At 41.3% G+C, this 20,641-nt stretch overlaps 1 long non-coding RNA gene across 1 annotated transcript in view; it reads left to right on the forward strand.

Moving 5' to 3' along the window:
* The first annotated feature begins 2,912 nt into the window (after positions 1 to 2,912).
* LOC122460979 overlaps positions 2,913 to 20,641 on the forward strand; it is a 58,083-nt gene continuing 40,354 nt past the window's right edge. Inside the window, exons 1-2 of the long non-coding RNA XR_006282661.1 lie at positions 2,913 to 3,002; positions 3,400 to 3,440. This is a non-coding gene — a long non-coding RNA (uncharacterized LOC122460979). The remainder of the gene's footprint in view (positions 3,003 to 3,399; positions 3,441 to 20,641) is intronic.

Below are 20,641 nucleotides of genomic sequence, written 5' to 3' on the forward strand. Positions count from 1 at the left end.
TTAGGAAGCATGGGCTTGAGTCATAAAGTTAAGGTTAGTCTGACTTGGAGTTTTAGTTCAGTCCTTTATTTATAGTACATGGCCAGCTATGAAATTTAGGTTGGGCTTCAAATCTGCATCCAAACTTTCCAACATTTGGGGGATATTTGGGTTTAGGATAGTGGTTCAGACACATCCATTCCATGTTTCTCCTTTAGTTTCAATATTATTCATGTGAGTGTTCATTGTCCCCTATAATTATCCACAACTTTGATGACTATTTCTAGTTGTGGCTTTAGTCCTATTTACTTTTACAAGCTCAAGGACACTTCCTTGTGGGTATGTTAGGCTCTGGCCAAGGCAGCAGTAGCTCAGACCTTTCAAAAGATGGTTTTAGGACTAAAATATGACAGTTAGTAGCCTTTCATTTAGCATGCTCATTCTCCAAAGGATGTTTTAATAAAAGTAGTTGGAAATAAAATGAGTATTTTAAACCCTAATTTTGAACTGCTCCAAAGCCCTGGAATCCAAAATGAAATATTCCACCAAATTGTTTAGGTCCCCATACCATGAGTAGCTTCTAAGCTTTCAGAAAACTGGCCTCAAATTTCTCTAATCTATTTGCAGATTCTAATGTGTAGATTTTAATTTTCCTTAATATACAGGTTATTGATATAATAAGGAGTAGTTTCAGTTTATGATTTCAAGGCCTACTGCAAGATTCGTTTGTACACAAGTTATGAAGGGGCTATTTATGAGCGATCATGTCAAGGCCTACTTAACTGCTTCTTAGTTCAAGGATCATTGACACAATAAACCATGCCTCTCTTGGCAGTGTTATTGTCTGTTGAGATATGCACTTGTGAGCATACACAAAGCCTATATGTTAAAGATCATTGTGAAATTTTTTATTTCAAGCATAATAAGATAAGAAAATAAACAGAAATGTATATCTTTATTAATCAGTTATGCTTGAAACCAAAGTAACAATAAGATGTTACTATTTCAAAAATAAGAGTAAAATAGCTTTATAAGCTTGCAACCTATTCAAAGAGCATAGATTAACAAAAATTAAAAAACAGAACAAAAATCCCCACAGAAACCCACAACTAACATGAGAGAGCTATTGAGTAGAAACATAAGAACATATATTTGAGTTTGTAAATGGAAGCGTTGGGTGAGCTGGCCTCCCCTGAACTAATCAGATTTTTACTGGGGGGAAAAAGTGGCTTAGAGACAGCTGATCCTTCTTTTTCAGAGCACTTTTGAAATGGAGTCCAGACTCTGATATATTCAGCAAATTTTTCACTTCTACAAGCATGTGGTTCTAATTAATTACATGGAGTTAGGTCCAACATGTGTAGATTTTAGGATCAGAACGTACCACAATGATTATCCTAACCGATCTCTGGTGTGACACAAAATTTCACATAGCAATTCAAGCAGTAGAGAGGAAATATTCTTCCCTACACTTAAGTGAACTCTGCTGACCCCAGTGTCTTGTCATTGAACTAAGCATAACTTTAGTGAAGGAGTTATATGCCAGTTATGTCCATTGTAAGCTTTTGAACTGCTGACCAATGTGACTGAACATTGAGAGACAGTCACTACAGGTGAGCCAGTGATTCATATAATAGATATAAATAACTATCCTTTATATATTGAAAATAACTAATTTTAAATTACAGCTAACTACAAGTCTGTTTTAAAGTTAATATAATGATAGAGCAAAAGTATTAGCTGAGTGTTCAGCTATTGGAAATCACTGATGGGAAAACAGTTTTTATCCCTTTTTTTCATCCAGAGAACTGAAACTTCTGGATTATGGAATTCAAAATGAAGATAAATTAATATTGTTGTTTTTACACAGAATTAGTTCCTATTATTTTTCTCTAACATAAATATAGGGTTTTTTTGAGACAAAATGAGTAATCATGTTTTCTTCTGAAATCACATTGTTTCCTAGGGTACATCCCTGACTTTTACAACCTTAATCGCTTGGGGCATGTCTTGAACTTTTAACCTTCTTTCCTAAGCTCCGATGCTGTGACTGATGGTCTATCCTACTTGACACACAACTAGATTGTAGTTCAAAGTGGATGTCACAAACACTATGGCACTATCTGGAGCAAAGATTTGACTATCGCTTTGGGATAAGCCCATAAGATCATAAAGTTAAAATGTACTATTTTCTCCATTCCACTAATTCAGATTTCTGCAATACCCATTTATCTCAATTTTCACTTAACCTCTTTTCCACTACTAATAATTTTCACATAACATAAATATGATTTTCAGACAAGATATTAAATTAATATTACAGTACTATAATGTGATCCTACTCATGACCTGTTATAAGCCAGATGTAAATAGCTTCCCTTAGCCTTGGGAAATGCTGTACAAGTCTTGGAGCGGAGAGGTCCTGACTTATGTACCCATTGCTTCCATAGTTGCCTTTAATCATGTCCTGTACTTGATAACCCTTAAGTGAAACCTCACAGAAGGATGGTAAATGTCATTTAACCTCTTTTTAAAAATCTAGGAAATTCCACACAAAAGGCTTTAAGTGAATGGTCAGGTTGCATTGGTAAGCAGTCAAAAGTCAGGAAATGCCAATGTTAATGCTGTGTGCCTGATTTTTAACTCTGCCTTCTTAATAAGAAACTTTGAGGGCAAATCACATGACACAAAAATAGTTACACTTCTACATAAATTTAAATAATGTACTCTATAAATGCAATTATGTCTGTATTTCTTCATTGACTGAGCTACTAACACAAACGACTGTTCAAAGGCATATCTGTCTGCAAAAAAAGTATTTTCAATGCATAGTTCTTAGGTACTGATAACATTTATTTAAAGATGGTATTAATGTGCAAATTATCTGATGGCCAAATCTTGAGTAGCGCTGAGCATGTTCAGTTTCTGTTGAAGTCAGTGGGATTTGCATGTCCACATCCTCTCTTAGAAGATGGCTTGAAATCAAAGATATTCTGGAATGCCACAACAGTGAAATTAGCAGTGTGAGTATTACAAGATGTGTATATAAGGTTTTAGAAAAAATAGTTTATGATATTATTTGAGAAATAATGTGGAATTGTGTGATTACTTTTATTGCACAAGGGAACAGAGTTAAGGTTGCATTTGCAACTTTAACTTTAAAGTTTCCTAATTTCTGAGTCCCTAGCAGTGGCTGACAGTCATCCCTCTGCCCCTTTCATATGTAATTTCATTGAGGTGGGGAGGGAGTAACAAGATGACTCAGTTGGCAGGTGCCATCTCTCATTTCCTGATTAAAACACTGACAACAACCAGAACTCAAGAATCAGATATATGGATAGATGTAGTAATTTTTACTTGCTTCTGTGGATTTTAGGAAAAGTAAAACCCTGTAACTGCAGAGTAATGTGATTTTTACAGCATATTCTTCAGTGCTACACAATGACTGAAAACCGCACCAGGTGAGTGACCACAAAATATGCAATATGGCAACTTGCAGAAAAAAATTCTACTGATTATTAACCTAATGCTTTAGATTCCTTAGAATGGTAAAGATATTGATATGTGTAATCTCAGAACACATTTTCATAAAGACCTGATCTTTCTATCCTTAGGCTAGATAATGATGGAAGTTACAGTGGTATAAATCTAGAATGACTGTTGATTTCAGTGTTACAGAGATCAGAATCTGATCTAAAGAGTATAGTCAGGATTTTATCTGAGAAAAGAATGCAGGGCCAAGCTTTACATTTTCAGCTGTCAGTGCTTATGTATCATTTTAAGAACAACCATATGCAGCGCATTGAAAAGCTGTTGAAATGGGAAATATAATAATAGTACTTACAGTGATCTGCACTGCCACAGCAAAGTAACTATTTAAACTAGAGACAGTACTTCAACTTTCTAGTTCTCATTTACTATGAATATTAACAGAAGACCAGAGTGAAAAAACTTCAGAATGATGCAAAATATGTTCTGTCAGGAAACTCTCTTCCTGCAGTGATACAGTACATTTGGTCACTGTTCTGTTGTGTGTATGTGGAGCAAACCAATCGTGCACACAGCTTCAGCCAGAAAACAATTACACTGTACTTAAAGTATCCAAACATCTTTCATAAGAATTACCCACACTACTTTAAACAGCAAGAAGAGAGGACATGTATACTGTTGACTTTTCATGACCAGACTGAGATAAATAATAAATATACACAATTGTATTTACCAAGATACTGTCAAACCATTATGTCAAAGTGATGATGCCACCAGTTAATGTACTATCACCCATTCCTTTAAAAAATTTACAAAACATAAAACTGGTATATTGCAACAATTGGAAAGCAACTGTAAACAAATTTCTTATGCTATTTACATTTTTATAGAAGTGCCAAGTATTGCTATTTAATTTTAAATATAAAGTCAAACCTGGCACTTCTTCAGATGATCTATAAATTATTTTCTTAAAGATTTAATTCAAAATTAATTTGTACCTTGAAGTAAAATACTTTTTTTTAAAAGTAGCATAGCTCTGAATTAAATTCTTCGCATTATATTGGTTTCTCTGTTTGTAATTCTTATTTGGGTCCCCTCAGTGAGTTGCCTATAATGAGATGAAAGTAAAGGCCAGATGAGCAAATTATATTCCCTAGCTGCTGTCAGATTTGTTGTGCTTTTGTTCCAAAGGAGGTGGCTGGTCTTTTTCTTTGGTGTTTACTCCCTGTAAATAATAATTTCAGAGGTTGCCATAAAATGGTGTTTAAACTGCTCTTGCACCAGCTCAGCCAGTCATGAGAATTCACTCAAAGGCCATATTGCTTAAGGACAAGAAAAAGTAGCAGTTGCCATCTCCATTCAAGATGTGTTGCACTTATATCAAGTAGTCCAGAGCCAGTCTTCCCGGTTCTTCTGTCTGTCTGCTTTCCGGACACAAGACTGAAATCGGTTGTTTGTTCTGGGAATCAGCAGACAGAATTATGTATGAGGGAACTGTATTCTCCACCCCTCTTCTACCGAATCCTCTTTATCTCACACTGCAAAGAAACAATGTTGTATTAAATCATCCAATGAACGGCAATACTACCAGTACAATGTCTTAACATCATTCATCATACTGAAAGACCAGATGTAGCTGTGATATCTAAACTCTGTTATGTATTATATATGTAATAAAGGGTATATGCACTATATTTATTTACTAGGATTTATCTGGGGATTTACTACAATTTATCCTCATCTCCAGGCAGCTCCAATTACTTAACAAAACATCATAAACAATAGTTCAGTTTTTCCAATATACAGGCCCATAATTTGTTTGTCAGCAGACTTCCCATTGGAGGAAAAAAACAAAGGCTCCTGCTGTATCTTTTTATTGTCTACAATCCCACCACTAAGAAATCCACATCTTTGCTAAAGCCATGCAAAAAGATGAGTTTTGTGATGTACTTGGAAAATTAACCAATAAAGGCGCTGGGGCACCAATTGTGTTACTATCCTTATAAAAGAATAGGAACAGTGTGAGGATAGATATGATTTAGTGACTCCTAATGGCTACAATAAGTCTTTGAGTATACACTGTAGATTATGGGCCTTTCCACTGAAGTCAATAGAGTTACTCTAGAATAAAACTGATGTAATGGACTGCACGATCAGTTTCGGGATGTTTCTAGAAGTCTGAGCGTCATCAACTCACCTGACCTCTTGAGTGCCTTACTAAACACTACAATTAGTACTTACATATGACACTAGCCATATGATAAATTGTGGGACCATATAGTAAATTGCATTGTACTTCTGGCAGCCTCACCTGCACTCTGCCTTCTGATAAATTTCCAAAGAATTTATTCTAACATTCTAATTGTCTGAGTAGCTTCAAACAGTCATTCATTATATAGGGAATATATAGTAGTTTGGTGTGGTATAAAAGCTTTAAAAGTTGTACAAGCATGGTTTGAGACAGCTGTAATACTCATGAATATGATAAATGATTATGTGTATGTAATAAAAAATTAATTATTGGAATATACAATGTTGGAAATAGTTGCTTTTTGAAGGGGACATTCAACTTTGTTCAATCATATTTTGAATAAACTAACACACAAGTGTTTGCTTTCTCTTGTTTAAACTTATCTGCAAGTAATGATGGTAAAGATAATATCAAAAGCCCACTTACTGCTCAAGTCTCCTCTTCCTGCAAGATCTCTATGGGCTATATATATATAATATGCTCAGCTTTTAATAATAATAAACTAGTGATACAAAATTATGTTTCTCCAGTGGGAGTGCCCTTAAAATTGTGTGCTATTACATCAATGCAAAATATGACTCTTAGCAAAAACTCTTAGCAGAAATTCATGCTGTCACCTATTGGGAGACAGGGAGATGAATAAAATATTGGAAGAGAGCTATTTCATGATTTTACTCTAATTAGTTAAGAAACAAGAGTTCTGTTTTATTTAAATAACCTGCTCTCTACCATAGCATTCCTTTGGAAGTGGTCATTATTAAAACTATTGCGCAAAGCTTCACAAAATGTAGATTTGCTCTGATTTGAACATTTTATGTATCACTGCTGCCGCCAAGTGACAGGTTTGGAGGGCATAAAACACATAGCAGTTTGTAACTGCAGTATCCAAATAATCCCCTGTCCTCCTACCCCACTCCAGACCCTCCCCTCTCACCACCTACACAGAGACAACCTTCTAAGGCTGTGCATTCAGATTAGCCCTTTTGTGAGTGTGGTGTTGTTTAAGTAGTGGACCAGGAAACATGGAGAAAATATAAATGCACTAGGCATTTATAGCTGTATAATATTCTCCTCGCAGGATTCATGTCTGTGGGAACGAATCACATGTAGGACTAAAGTAACTGAGAAGAATATTTCCATATCTGGATTTGTGTGTGTGTGTTGATTAACTCCTTTTAATCCCATGAAAACTGCTAATTTGTCGAAAGTGGCCCTCGGAAATCAGAATGACACACCAGGGGAGCTGGGTGCACAGTAAACTTATTACATATAGACAGAGATGCATCTATATGCATCAGCTGCTTCTCTTTTGCAACCTCATTCTTAAACTGCTAAGAGCTTTTCAATTGCGGTGACATTTTAAGCCAAAGACGTAGTAGTTGTTGCAGAGCAGTGTTTTACAGGCAATTACTTTATCTGATCACTGGTACAATCTCCCCCCAACCCAAGGGACCAAAGCGATCAAGTTAAATCATTACACAAAGGCAAGAGAAATAGAGGGATACACACACAGAGAAAAAGGGTCTCATCTCATTAGCTGGTGTCCGTGCTGCCAGGTCCAGGGATGCACACAATGAGGCTGGTCCTTTAAAACAGTGCTGTGTGAAGTTGCCTCCTGTAGTTGTTGACAGCTCTGAATCCTCCCTTCCAGAGACTGTGGCCACAGTGGGAGGCACCTGCAGAAAATGTGACAAAGGTAGGTGGGGAGCAAGAGCTTTTCAGTGAGCTCCCTAGCTGGAGAGAAGAAGCCACACTGAACAGCTAGACTGGGAATGGGCATGTGAGGGAAAAGGAGGTCAAACATGGGCACCTTAGCACTATTGAATTTCTAAGCACTGTACAGTTCAGGTTTCTGCCATCTCTTAATGTGCTTTTCTTCTGTTTGCTTAATATGCTGAGGTATTTAGCTTAAAAGCACTAAATGCTCCATTATGATGGGCAAGTTGTCCTACCCACTGATTATTGTCAGTAAGTAGGTCTTGCAGCATTTCGTCTCCCTTTACACTCCTAATCTGGGAAGGCAGGTAGAAATTTTTCCTCCTCCAGCTTCTTATCAATTATGAGCATTTTGAACACTAGTCAAAATAAACTACCTGTTTGATTTACCGCGATTACAAAGCACAGACCAAACAAGGCTGGCTGGGTCTACCTACAGAGAAGAATTTCCAGAGTTGCATTATTTTTTATTTTTTTAAAGAAATAGACATGTAAATTATTTAGTATATATTTCCAGAGTGGCTTGCGGGGGCCCTAAAAATATTGAATGTATGTGTGAAATACCTTCTTTATAAAGTGATCTATGGATAAAAAGAGCTAAATTGTGTGTGTGTGTGTGTGTGTGTGTGTACACATGTAGTAAGTATATGTTTCCATACTTTCTGTTTCTATAAATAAGTCTGGGAATCTATTATTTTTGTATATTGCAGTAGAACCTATAGTCTTAAGAATCTAAGATTAGGCCTGATGCTGCAAACACTTCTGCACTTTGGTAACTTTGCTCAATAAAGTTGTGCTTAGTACAATGGGTTCTGATTGGGGACTCTAGGCCCTATTATAATATAAATTATTTATCCCAAACTTGTTTTACATACACAAGTAATAATTGTAACAATAAGGAGGCGAGGGGAAAGGATGATTCTGGGTAAATGGCAAGAAAATTCAGTGTTATAGGCTAGCTATAAAATTTTAAATTGAATCCCATGTACCTACTGGTTATACATATGACTTGTTTATATGCATTATTTGTATTGCTAGGGCACCTAGACATTCCAATTAGGAATTGGGGCCCCAGTCAGTGTACGTGCACACAAGTGAAAAGAGCAAATACATAAAGATGCAGACATATGAACACACATGCACCTATTTGTTTTTCCTCTCTTTTTATGTTTATGCCAGCCTGGGACACTGCTTTTGCCATGTCACAGCTAGGTTGGTTGTGTTTAGTTCTGTTTGTAAACCCCCCCACCCCATCCTCACCCTAAAAGGTAAGAGATTGTCTCATCATTTCAGGACTTGTTTATGCTTTGAATGTGTCTAGTTCCCTTGGAGAAACTCTTCCCTACATCCCCAGCCCCTTTGGAGAAAACAAGAGAACTATTCATGCAAAAAAGCGTGGGTGGGTGTGGTGGAGGGGAGAGGATGCCACCGACAAACCCTATTGAAATGCACTGGCTGTTCATTTACATTCACGCTTTTTAAAATAAAAATTTTAACTAACGATGTTAAATGCTTTGCCAAAGGTCTTGGCGGGTCAGTTGCAGAAGTGCCATTTCTGACTAATTAGGGCTCTTGTGTGAGCCTGGGGGCCTCTTGATACAGCGGGTGACAAGCTGGGAGCTGACAGCTTCAATTGGCTCCAACGGGAAGGTTGTGCTGGTCATGTTTTCCAACTCAGCCAGGTGTTAGCTGAATGTGGGGGGGTCTTGGCCAGACCTGAGCTCTTGTTTGATCTCCCTTTCTTTTACTCACTCTATTTTGAGCTCTTCCCTTTGCCGGCCCGTCTCGTGTCAAGGTCAAGAATGGGCTTGACTAAATCGGCAATTTCGTTTATCTCTGGGAGGTCATTAGCAGCCCTCCAAATAAACCTTGGGTATTGGTGCAGAAACAAAATGGGCTCCAGAAACCAGGCACTGCACAGTTTAAATCTAAAAACAGGAGAGAGGAATGAATGCAGATGTGTCCAGAAAAAAAATCTTTTACTGATCTATCTTTAATAGATATGCCTTAGAAACGACAGTTAGATATAATTAATAATACCTGCACTTATTAAATACCTCTGCCAAGGCACCCTGGATGCTGTACAGTTTAAAGGCTATCACAGTCATGAATAATTATCTTGCATTTATACAACCTCTCATTTTGAGACCACACAAATAACTGCAACCCAATATTACTTTCAGAAATCAAAATAAAACCTTCCAATTCTTTTGTCAACACTCTTATCCCTCCGCCTTCTGCTGGAATACTTTCTTTCTTTCTTTCTTTCTTTCTTTCTTTTTCTCTGTCTCTTGAATGTCCTGACATGTGTCATCCATATAAATTAGATTGAAAACTCATTGGGGCATTTCTTACTTTGTGGACCATCCTGAGTTAGTATAAATTATTTGTGCTTTGAGTTCAGTAGAGCTACACTGATCTCCATTAGCTGAGAATCTGGCCCTATATTCTGAAAGCACAAGGCACAACAGTGATATTTTATAAATAATAATCCCAAAAGATACTGGTGGCACAAAATATTAGAATAAAACCCAGATTATCCTAAACTTCCTTATTCAAAATATAACCCAGTTTCACAATTTTCTTAAAGATTTCCATTAGAAACTCTTCCACTGAAGAAAATGTATTTCATGTCCCCCGCACTGATTGAATAATCCAAACTTCACTGCATGTAGGAATCACTGTGTACACTACTGAAATGCAGCCAGCTCTGGGATAAACTATTTAACAGCATAAAGCAATACCACGCAATTTAGGACCGGAAATTATTAAAAAAGCTATATCCTGTGTTGATAATTGCATGCCCTAATATACAACAGCAATAATATTTTTAATGTTAGGTAGGAAGAATATAATTGGAATTAGATAGAATGTTGAGTTTCATATCTTTACTCTTTTAAAAAAAAAAAAAGTCCCTTGAATTCCCTCTCCCATCCAAAAGGCAAGTCTGCCAAATTCAACTCTCGGAAAAACAAGTACAACTCTATTGTATGTAACAAAGTTGTACCTGTAAAACAGTGGAAAATTGAAACCCATAACCCAAATGGATTTGCAGGGCAAATGTCTCTTATGGCAGCAAAGTCTATGGAGTGAAGCACCAACATTCTGCTCCTGAAAGTAATTCAGTTCTACTACCTTATGAAATGCTCTCTTCCAATAAGGAGTACTATCCTTAAGCAGCAAGATAATAATAAATGAGACTAGCCAAGGGTTCATATATTCGTTTTATCAGGACTGTACTATAGTGTTAGCAAAAGAGATGTTGCTATTGTTGTTAACGTGAAGAGGTAACTGCAAGATCTCCATATTTCAGGAGGAGTTTTATCCAGCCACATTAGAAAGAAATCTCTGATTTACACAGTGGGTCCAACATTAATTTCATTGAAATTAATAATAGTCCAGCATGCAGAACAGATATAGGTTAGGCAAGAGAGAGCCACGGTGCAATTTGCAGAGGAGATTTTTTCCTTTAAACTGGACTATGTTGGCAAAGTATTTTTGCTTGTGTTGTGGATGTGAGAATACTTAAGTAGTGCTCAATGTCCCGGAGGACATTGAAATCAAAGACACGGAAGCCAACTGCTCAATATTACTGTAATATTCATTGTTCCAGCATCCTGAATAGAGGGTTAGCCTTCCCACAATAGATTTGGGCCTTTCTGGCCAGTTGATAAACATGGCATTGAACTGGTTAGCTGCAAAGTAATAGCAATAGATTCTTCTCCATTAAATGGTCAGTTAAATACAGTGGTGGCCATTTGTTTGAATCATCATAACCAGCTGCATGTTGTCTGATTTCTTCACTTGCAGTACCAATATCTAGGCTTGTGCATGTGACCTCAGTTAACATCAGCTGGAGTTAGTTCCTCTTCCAGGCATATACCTAACTACTTTAACTGAAATGGAAGGTGCATGTGGTGGTTTATCTGATGAGCACTGAAAAACATCCTGTGTGCTTTCCGGGTGTTTAGAGTACACAGGAGCTTGTTGCTGAACAGGTAGGTCCAAGATCCATATCCAACGTGAAGGAGAAGTGGTGACAATGCAAACAGTTTTCTAGGCGATGAATCAGGTTGGTTTTAATTTATGTATTTTTATTTAGCAAAATACAGATCAACATCAATTTTTTTTTCTTAAATAGACTTTCATTCTGTCCCTGTCTTATCTTCTTGCAATTACAGCTTGCAGCATATATTAGAGCATAAAGAGCATGTATGATTCATGTGTGGAGAGTTCAAGGAAGCATATTGTCTTGGCCCCAGTCCCCACAGAGAATCTTTACAATAGGTCATACAGCTACGGCCTAGTTTAATATAGTTAGCTTTTTGTAAAATTGCTGCATATAAAAATCTAGTCACCATGTTTTAAGCTGAAAACCTTGGACAAACTAAACACAATGGACTGAGTTAAGGACAGAGGGCTAGCCTTTAATTGAATGTTCTTTCCATTTGTGGGTTCAAAACAGAACCTTGACATTATTTCAACTGTTTTCTCTTTAAATTTAACTGCATGTCCCAGCTGAATTTGAAAATCCCTACATATATACTGTTCCAACATAGTGGGCAGCTTGCTTTTCCTCTGTTGATAGCTATTTCATGTATGCATTGGTCTGGGAAGTAATTTGATTATTTATTATTGCTTTTCAGTATAACAATTTCTCCTCCATTTCTGCTGTGTAAATAAAAAAAAAAAGCCCCTTTCTGTTAGTATTTTCCAAGAAAGGTATTTTGTAAATGAACGTAACAAAGCAGACATGTAGAGTTGAATCATGTTACGTGGAGGGAAGAAAAGGGAAGCCGGGCACAGCTGGGACCATCTTCTGCCACAGGAATCTTTCTAGCCAGGACAGATCCTTATTGCCGGGGGGTAGGGTAGTATTTTACTGTTTCTCCAATATGGAGTTTGGGGCAGCCCAAGTCTGACACTTGCCATAGACTGCAGCATATGCACTAGCTCTCTGGTGGGGCTAGACATGGCCCTTGGGAATGTAGTGTGCATTAGCCAATCCACTCGCTGTCTGGAATGCTGTGGAAAGGTGGTGCCAAGCTGCTTTGTGGGGAGATAACCTTCTGTGCAGTATAGGCCAGGACTGAACGCTGAGGGCCTGATCCAATTCCCACTGAAGTTAGTGGGAATACTCCCACTGTCCTGAGTCAGCAATGGTTCAGACTCTTAGTGAATTTCCATTTTTTTTTTCATGTTTTAGATTTTATTTTCATTTTGGTATGGAGTCAGCAGAATCTGTTATTGCTGAAATATGCTGACATGAGGCTCTGAAGGGGTCATAAGGGGAACAGACTTCTTTCTCCAGATAGAAGCTTTAAACAGGGAATACTTACATGAAAATGCAAGAATCCTCAGGTAACTGATTGGATTTTATCTGCCTGATCTTTTCATGATATGAATAGAAGATTGACCTGGCCCTGAACTCTCTTGGCAGCTTCATGGAATGATTTAAACAAGATCAGCTAAAACAATTATGCTAGATAGGTTTTAATGATCAAGCAAACCAATTCATCAGCGTGTCTCCCATTGGTACTTTCATTCTATTGCTATACACAGTCTGACTTTATAGACTGGGTAATTCTTTTATAGATCAAACCATTAAAAATAATTTTAAAAAGGCTTTAGAGCTCAACTGATAGTTTGCCACACGAAATAAATATTTTAGAGTAGGAACTACTGCATGTGATGCACACATGGTATCACTTCAGCTGTATAACATTATTAATAATGAGTTTGATTTGCTGGATTATAATTAGTGTTGTCTTTTTAAGGACAGACAATGTGCTCAGCAGTGTACAAGACAAAATGAGACCGTTCTTGTCCTGAAGAGTGTCTGATTTCACCCCTCACCCACACCGCTGATTATCTTGGACCAGGCCCTTAGTCCCTTGCTGGACTCTACCCTGTGCATGACTCCAAGGGCCTATAAGCAGTTGATGCAGCTGCACGCAGTAATGAGGAGAAATCTCTTCTAGGCCTTAGAGGCATGCTTCCATCCTCCCCTTCTATTCAGTCTGCCTGCAAAGTCTGTTGCTTATCCACCTGCTGAAGGCACAGACAGTTGCATCCTGGGACCTGGTCTACACTACACACTGTGACAAAGCTCTGTCCTTGCCTCTGTGGGTCCCGTGTTTCCTGGTGGATTTCGCTAGCCTCAGAGGCTCACCGTGACCCTGAATGTAACCCTTCTTTCTCTAAAGAAAAGGGTCATAGTCTACTGAGCCATTTTCATCATAAGCCAGCAAGGGAGGTGAGGAGAAGTTATCTTTCCTTGTAGAGTCTCTATTGTCTCCCAGTCTCAGTGATTAATCAGGGGGCAAAGGTGGGGGGGGAAGGCCCGGCCCCACCCTCTACTCCAGGCTCCAGCCCAGGGACCCTAATAGTATCAGCTATGGTAGCTGACCTTTTAGAAACATGACATGTACAATTCCCTGGGCTACTTCCCCCACAGCAGCCCTCACTTCCTCAAACTCCACTTCACCCTTACCTCAGGGCCTCCTTCCTTGTGCCTGATATGGTGTGTACTACTCAGCCTCTTCAACAGCGCAACTTCCTCCCACAGCTCCTGACATGCACACCCACCTGACTGACTGGGAGGCTTTTAACTAATTTCAGCCAGCCCCTGATTGGCTTCAGGTATCCCAATCAACCTAGCCTTCTCCCTGCCTTCTGGAAAGTTCTTAATTGGCCCCAGGTGTCTCAATTGACCTGGAGCAGCTGCCATTTCACTTATCCTGGTACCAGGGATTTGTTTAGCCTGGAGCTAATATATCTGTCTACCACTACTTTTCTATAGCCAACTGGCCTTGCCCCATCACATATCTTCCCCACCCCCCGCTCAACACCATAGAGTTGGGCAACTTGGGACGCCAGGCAGTATGCTCATGACAGACCATCAGCGCTGCCACGGTGACATCCAGCCCTGTGCCGTATGTGGAACTGGAATGGTTGGAGGGATAAGAACCACCTGGTGACTCTTGTATTCTTTTCCTTATTCCGCTGCATCCACTGGAGGGGTGCATGGTCCGTCACAAGAGTAAATCGCCAGCCTAAGAGGTAATAACACAGTGTCTCTATAGCCCATTTTACAGTAAGGCATTCTCTCTCGACTACTGCGTATTTCTGTTCTCTTGGGAGAAGCTTTCTGCTTAAGTAGAGGATTGGGTGTTCCTCTTCTCCCACCATTAGTGACAGAACTGCCCCCAACCCCACCTCGAAGCGTCTGTTTGTAAAATAAATTCCCTGTTAAAATCTGGGGCTATGAGTACGGAGTCATTACAGAGGGCCGTCCAAAGGTCTGTAAATGCCCCCTCTGCTGCGTCAGTCCACTTTACCATGTCTGGACCTCGAGCCTTCACCAGGTCTATTAGGGGACTTGCCCAAGTGGGGAATAAAACGTCGGTAGTAGCCTACCACATCTAGGAACGCACAGACCCGCTTCTTTCGCGTCGGCTGGGGCCAGTTTTGAATTGCCTCTAGTTTATTCATTTGGGGCTTCACTATGCCCCTTCCCACAATATATCCCAGGTACCTAGCCTCTGCTAGCCTTATGGTGCATTTAAAGGGATTAGCAGTAAGGCCAGCCTGCCTTAATGTGCGTAGTACTGCCTCAACTTTCTCCAAGTGGGTTCCCCAGTCTGGCATATGGATGATGACATCATCTAAGTATGCAGCTGCATAACTAGTATGGGGGCACAGCAGCTTATCCATGAGGTGCTGGAATGTGGCTGGGGCCCCATGTAGCCCAAAAGGGAGGAAAGTGTACTGGAATAGTCCATCCGGGGTGGAGAATGCTGTCTTTTCTTTAGGTTCTTTGGTCAGAGGAATCTGCCAGTACCCTTTTGTCAGATCCAGTGTAGTCAAAAATCGGGCACTACCCAGTCGGTCAACCAGTTCGTCAATGCGTGGTATGGGGTATGCATCAAACTGGGATATTTCATTCAGTCGGCAAAAGTCATTACAGAATCTCATGGTACCGTCAGGTTTAGGCACTAGAACAATTGGACTGGACCACTGACTGTAAGATTCTTCAATAACCCCTAATTCTAACTTTTTTTTTTACTTCGGCCTTGATTTCTTCTCTTTTGGCTGCTGGGATTTGGTAGGGTCTCAATGTTACCTTGGCTCTGGGGGATCATGCAGATATGGTGATAGGTCTCAGTCGTCTGCCCTGGTTTTGTAGAGAACACATCTCGGTTGCGATTAATCATGTCGGTTGCCTCAATCTTTTGGATCGGCATCAAGTCGGATGATATCCTCACTTGCTCATGTAAGTTATCCTCCTGAGGAAGGGTCTCCTGCATGACTAAGCATGCCTCTCAATTGTGCCAAGGTTTTAGAAGATTGATGTGGTAATTTTGCTCTGATTTCCAGCGGCCTGGCTGCCGCACCTTATAGTTCACCTCTCCCATGGCTTCGATTATTTCTTGGGGTCCCTGCCACTGGGCCAACAGTTTACTTTCTGCTGTGGGCTCCAGTATCATCACCCGATCCCCTGTTGGAACTGTTGAAGCTTCGCTTGGTGGTTCTAATGGATTCGTTGGGTCTCCTGTGCTCTCTCCAAGTGTTCCCGTACAATGGGCGTAACTCGGACTATCTGATCTCTCATCTGCAGTACATGCTCAACTATGTTCCTTCCGGGATTTGGCTCCTCTTCCCAGGCTTCTCTGGCTATATCCAATATGCCCCGAGGGTGGCGCCCATATAGTAGTTCGAATGGAGAGAAACCTGTGGAGGCTTGCGGAACCTCCCAGATGGTGAACATGAGGTAAGGCAATAGGGTATCCCAATCTTTCCCATCCCAGCTCACCACTTTCCTGATCATGGCCTTGAGGGTCCTATTGAAACTTTCCACAAGGCCATCTGTTTGCGGGTGGTATACAGAGGTCCATAGGGCTTGTACATGGAGCAATGAACAGAGATCTTTCATCAACTTGGACATGAAAGGTGTCCCTTGATCAGTCAATATCTCCTTGGGTAGCCCAACCCGGGCAAAGATCTGTACTAGCTCCTTAGCTATTGTCTTGGAAGCTGTGTTGCACAGGGGAACAGCTTCCGGGTACCGGCTTGCATAGTCCAGTACAACAAGCACATGTTGGTGGCCCCAAGCTGTCTTCTCTAGGGGCCCTACCAGATCCATGGCTATCCGTTCGAAAGGAACCTCTATTATTGGAAGAGGTATCAAAGGAGCCCACAAGTGCGGGCGAGGGCTGTGTAACTGACACTCTAGACAAGAGGTGCAGTATCGCCGGACATCTTCATATACTCCTGGCCAGAAGAACCTCTGCAGGATCCGTGCCTGGGTTTTCTCTACTGCTAGAGAAGTCACCAAACAGGTGACTGTGGGTGAGACTCAATATGGCTTTTTGATGTTTTCGTGGCACCAGAAGTTGTTGTATCTCTTGCTCCTGCATTTGCACCACGTGGTACAGGAGATCTTTCTTCACTATAAAGTAAAGTCCGGGACCCCGGACCTTCCCATCCACAGGTATCCCATCGATCTCGGCCACCTCTTTTCCAGGCGTTATCATATCTGGGGTCCTCCGCCTGGTCCTGCCCAAAAGTATCTCTCCTGGGACTAACCTGCCCAAGCTTCCAGGGGCCGGCTTCTGCTTCTTCCAACAGCTCATGGCTGGGGGCAGCTTCTGGCTCACCTTCTGTGGTGGAAGTTTCTCTGTTGGCTGCTCACGTCCATCTGCCTACTAGGGAGGTCTTCTGGCCCTGGGTCAGAATCCAGGTTCCCAAGGCCTTCGCGGCCTTCCTCTCTTTTTTTGTCTTCTGGGTCTTTCAGGGGGCTGAGAACAGATCCTGAGAAATCTCAAAGAACATCGGGGGTTGACATTCTCCCGGTGACGAGTCGCAGTCCTCAGGGTCCCCACCTCCCTCCAGCCTCTCCGGGGGGAGTAAATTATCAAACCCTGGATAGTCCCTCCCAATGACTACAGGATATGGGAGTTTAGGAACTACGCCCACGGTCACCTCAATAGGGTTTCTCTGAACCTCTATCTCTACTGGGATGGTGGGGTAATGGCTCACGGCCCCATGCATGCACGTCACTGCTACGCGTTTGGCTCGTAGCAGCTGACTACTTTTTACCAGCTTACCCGATATGAGGGTGATAGGACTCCCAGAGTCCACAAGCGCTGTAGTCTCTGCTCCATTTATCCTCACTGGCCTGGTGTAATTTATGCAGGGCTAATGTGACCCCCGTGAGGTGGATAAGGGAGCATGGGACCTCCCAATCCCCCAAGTTACATTGCATAATCTCCTTGGTGCTGGGACACTATGTGTCCCCACTCCCCACATGCATAACACCTATAACTGCTTTTAATCACTCCCCTATCCCAGGGGTTAGGGGGTTTAGTCCCAGGCCCCCTACTCAGGCCAATCCCTTCCTTCTGGGGTCCCTGCTTTTCGGGCCCCCCCTTCTTCCACCTAGGTCTCCCCATGGGTTTGGCTGCCCAACCTTCCAGGGTTGGGGTCAGGTTCTTGCTTCAAAAGAGGCCTTCCTTGGGTAGTCGGGTCAGTTCCCTGGCTATCATCTGTCTTTCTACCAGCGTGATCATCTTGTAGTACGTGGACAGATCGTTCTGGCCTACCCATTTGCGGAGATCTGGCGGCAGTCCCCGCATGTAATGGTCTATGACCAGGGTTTCCAAAATCTCCTCCGGCCTGCACTCCTCAGGCTGTAACCACTTCTGCGCGAGGTGTATGAGGTTGAATAGCTGGGACCTCGGGGGTTTCTTCTCTTGGTATTCCACTCATGGAACCTCTGGACCCTTACCGCTGCCGTTACCCCTGATCGTGCTAGGATCTCTGCCTTCAGACGGGTATAGTTAGTGACATCCATGGCAGGCAAGTCAAAGTAGGCCTTCTGGGCCTCTCCACACAAAAAAGGGGTCAGAATGCTGGCCCACTGTTCCTGGGGCCACACCTGAGTAGTCCTTTCGAATGAGAGGAGATATGCCTCTATGTCATCTCTTGACGTCATGTTTGGCAGACAACCAGTGGCCATCAGGATTCACGTTCCTTTGGACCCCTGGGCCTGGGTGGTGCGGATCTTCAGCTGGTTCACCACCTCTCTCAAGAGGGCACGATCTTGGGTCACCTGGCTCATCAATAATTGATTGGTTTCCTGCTGTAGCCGCATAGACTCCTGTTGTGCCATTGCCTGAACCTGTGTGGCCTCCTGATGGGCTGCCATGACTTGTACCAGAGCTCTTACCACCTCCTCCATTGTGGTACAAAGCAAACAAACAAACCAAACCAAAAAAAAAAAATCCAAAACCCCAGTGCACTTTTTTTTTAAACCTCTTTTTTTAAAACTCTTTCTTCCGCCACACTGTGTACAAAGTCCCACTTCTGACAAAGTTGTGACAAAGCTCTGTCCTTGCCTCCGTGGGTCCCGCATTTCCTGGTGGATTTCGCTAGCCTCAGAGGCTCACTGTGACCCTGCATGTAACCCTTCTCTCTCTAGAGAAAAGGGTCACAGTCTACTGAGCCATTTTCATCATAAGCCAGCAAGGGAGGTGAGGAGAAGTTATCCTTCCTTGCACAGTCTCTGTTGTCTCCCAGTCTCAGTGATTAATCAGGGGCAAAGGTGGGGAGGAGGCCCGGGCCCACCCTTTACTCTGGGCTCCAGCCCAGGGACCCTAATAGTATCAGCTATGGTAGCTGACCTTTTAGAAACATGACCTGTACAATTCCCTGGGCTACTTCCCCCACAGCAGCCCTCACTTCCTCAAACTCCACTTCACCCTTACCTCAGGGCCTCCTTCCTTGTGCCTGATATGGTGTGTACTACTCAGCCTCTTCAACAGCGCAACTTCCTCCCACAGCTCCTGACATGCACACCCACCTGACTAACTGGGAGGCTTTTAACTAATTTCAGCCAGCCCCTGATTGGCTTCAGGTATCCCAATCATCCTAGCCTTCTCCCTGCCTTCTGGAAAGTTCTTAATTGGCCCCAGGTGTCTTAATTGACCTGGGGCAGCTGCCATTTCACTTATCCTGGTACCAGGGATTTGTTTAGCCTGGAGCTAATATACGTATCTCCCACTACTTTTCTATAGCCATCTGGCCTTGCCCCATCATAACACTTATGTCAGTATAACTGTCGCTCAGGGGTGTGCATTTTCCATGAATTATACTTACTTAACTCCCAGTGTAGACAATGCTATGTTGACTGGAGGGCTTCTCCTCTCGGCATAGCTACCGCCTCTTGGGAAGTTGAAGTACTGACTTTGCTGACAAAAGAAATTCATCAGTGTAGGTAATGTCTTCGCTAAGCAGTACAGCTGTGCCACTGGAGCACTGTAAGTGTAGACAAGCCTTGAGAGCTGGACAGAAAATTATTTGCAAGGCACATCTTCAAAAGATTTAGGTATGTCTCCATCTGCTGGTTGGGAAGAATTGTAATCCAAGGATCTTGGCTGATACAGAAGTTCAAACAAAAAATAGTTTCTCTGGGGTGGATAGATGTTTCCTTATATAATCCAGCTGTAATAATTTATAACATTGAAATATCTTGTTTCATATGGTGGCAATAAGATTTTTGACAGCGACGTATTTGGCCAATAGGTTAAAATGGTTTTTAAAAAACAGAGAAACAAGCTACAACCTTTTTCAAAGCCTGAAAAACATCCACTGTATTGCAGAAGTCACTGATACAGAAAATCTGTAATGAAATTATTCTACAACATTCTCACTCTATTTTAGATCATCTGGCAAGATAAGAATAGAAGCAGGAATTCTCATTGTCTTTATCTAAACTTTCGGGGGTGCATTCTTGAACAGAGGGTATTCCAGCTGAACATAATAGATCAAATTCCAGAATGATTAGAGTCTGTGTTGTCTAATTAATTAGATTCCATGACAGTTAATTAAGTGATGACGTGGTTGCGAGTAGTATATGAGGCAATAAATTGCTGCTTTTAGCCTTAAACAGACCTGAAAGTCATTTGTTGTAACTATGCTAATGTTGCTATATTAGGGAGAAATTACACACAAACATAGTAATGAATATAGTTTAAGATTTTAATGTTTTTAAACAGGAGAATATACAGTAAGTCCAATGATGATACATATAGAATCAAATCTTGTAGACTTTACTCAGGCAAAATGAATGTTTAAGGAACATATTCTGGTGAATTTACACAAACATCCTCTTTGAGGTTAACAGGACTACTCCACATGAGGAGT

This window comes from Dermochelys coriacea, chromosome 7 (assembly GCF_009764565.3).
Source record: "Dermochelys coriacea isolate rDerCor1 chromosome 7, rDerCor1.pri.v4, whole genome shotgun sequence".
Classification (NCBI taxonomy): Eukaryota; Metazoa; Chordata; order Testudines; family Dermochelyidae; genus Dermochelys; species Dermochelys coriacea.